Below are 2376 nucleotides of genomic sequence, written 5' to 3' on the forward strand. Positions count from 1 at the left end.
CCTCTCTCTCTCTCTCTCTCTCTCTCTCTCTCTCTCTCTCTCCTACTTTCGCCTGGCTTTGAGCTTCGTGCGTGGTCTTTGACATAACTGCATACTGGTGTGTCTAATGTATGCATTAAATCCCTGCCGACCAGACACCTCAGTGTGGCAAATGTCCATACACATAAATATCAGTCGCACGTTTTGTTGAGCTGTGCCCAGTGGACTTTACTATACAATATTCACACTTTAAAAAAAACAAAACATTTTTTTACTTTTTTTCCATTTCTGTTCAGCAATTTACAACTATTCGAAGCATGGCTGTGGCAGAACTAATTCGAATATTGAGTGATTTTTACGGATAATGGATATCTTCCGTCTCATATTTCTCAACACGTCTTGAACTTAGAACATATATTCTTTTTATTAACGTTATTGGGGTAAATACGGTATTCGAATAGCTTGAATAATGACTTCACAATTCGAATCGACGACGAAGTTTCGTTGCCTCAAAATTGCACAGCACGGCACTACTTTAAAGCTGTGTCCTTGACCCCTTCCTCTGGGCTCCTGACTCTTTCTGCAGCCTTTCTACAGCTACTTCTTAGCTTCGTCTTACTGCAGTCTTTCAGACACACCCCTGATCTTCGGGTAGGTAAGATCTAACACTAAGCTTTCTCGGACAAGGGCAAAGAATCTCGGAGGTCCCGTGTGTAAGTTGCTAACGTCAAATATCCCGTGGTGGTCCAAAATCGATAAGAGTAGGCTTCGGCCGCCTCCTGGGCAGAATTCAAAATGAATTCCTACCAAACTGAAAATGTTTTGTCCCGCGCGCTCGTATGATCTATACAGTTGCGACCGTCGTAAAACACTCTCCAAGACTATGCAAAACAAAACAAAAAACTACTATAAAACCCAATGACGTAAATACGGTATTTCGAATAGTACGAATAGTGACTTCACAATTCGAATCGTCGACGATGTTTCATTTCCTCAAAGAATCGCTCTGCACAGCTCAGTAACTTTTGAGCTGTCCAGAGAAACGCTGTGGGACGCACGCAACAAATGCTTTGTGCTCGGTGCGTCCCGGGAAGTCTTTTCCTGTCTGGTTTGGTTTCAAACCGAAGCCGACGGCGTCGGTGGCCAAGTGGTTAGGTTCTGGGACACTCAACCAAAACGTCGTGGCTTCGAATCCCGTCAGGGACCCGACGTTGTATCCTTTGGAAAGGCGCTGTGCGAGAATTTTCCTCACTTCTCATTGCTGGGAATGGGTTTTCGGACTTTTGACAGGGAAAAATCTTGCCAGTTTGTTAGTATTTGAACACTTATTCGGCTGCTTGCACTGTATTCTTCCCGGGAAGTCGAGAATATTTCTGAGTGCTCTAGGGTCTGCTTGGGTCATAAATGTTGTAAATCACATAGAGCATGCTGTAGAGCTTGGACATGCGCCATGTAAATGCATGCAACTAATATCATTAGAATTATTATAATAGGCTTGGCAGATTTCACTTTCACTTGGAGTGAGACGAAATGTGCGCACCCCTCAGTGTTGTTTGAGAGTAAATTCCCCATAAACTGATTTATTGGCGCACCTTTGTTCATTAAAATGTTCATTAAAAATGCCTACGACATCCGCTCCTGGATCACGGAAGATGAACCCATGGGTTTTCAAACGGCAAAAACTATACAACAGAGGGGTTTGTTCATTCATTATGATTTACATCCTATTAATTCCATTTCTATAGCAACACAGGTACCCCCCCCCCCATTGAAATGAAAGTGAGATTCAAATTAAAAAAAAAAAAAAGGTAAATGTGCCTTGGATGATCTTTCTCCCAACCTTCCTTTCTCGTGCCACAAAACATGTCTAATGTTTTTTTTACCTGGCCTATCAAAAATGTTGCGTGCAAAGTCACGCCGGTTGATGAAGACTCCTGGGGTGTAAATGTAGCCCGCGAACATTAACTTCTTGTAAGCAGGGAACGGTGGAATAATCTCCCCCTCCCCCTCCCCCTTTTTGAAATATCAAGGGAACTATAACTATAAAAAATAGGTTTTACAAAATAATAGTAATGTTCACGTTCGTATGCTTAACGAACAAACTTAGGCATAATTAACGTTGTAAAAGACAACTGGGCCCGGGTGATATAGTTAAGACTGAAAAGAAAACTGTTGTGATAAAGGAATAGCTTTTGTACACGCTACTGGTACTGCTGAGGGTTAGATTTATTCTCCGTTAACAAGCTCCGATTTGGCACGATGCCTAAGAAATATAAAAGAAATCCGGGAGCTGGCGGCTACTAAGACTCTTCAGAGACAAGAAACTTTACATCAAGCTGTTGATCATTCAAAGTCAGCACCCGTGTCGGCCTTTGTCCGGCGATAATATATGATTTA

Source organism: Aplysia californica, unplaced genomic scaffold, assembly GCF_000002075.1.
Source record: "Aplysia californica isolate F4 #8 unplaced genomic scaffold, AplCal3.0 scaffold00766, whole genome shotgun sequence".
NCBI lineage: Eukaryota > Metazoa > Mollusca > Gastropoda > Aplysiida > Aplysiidae > Aplysia > Aplysia californica.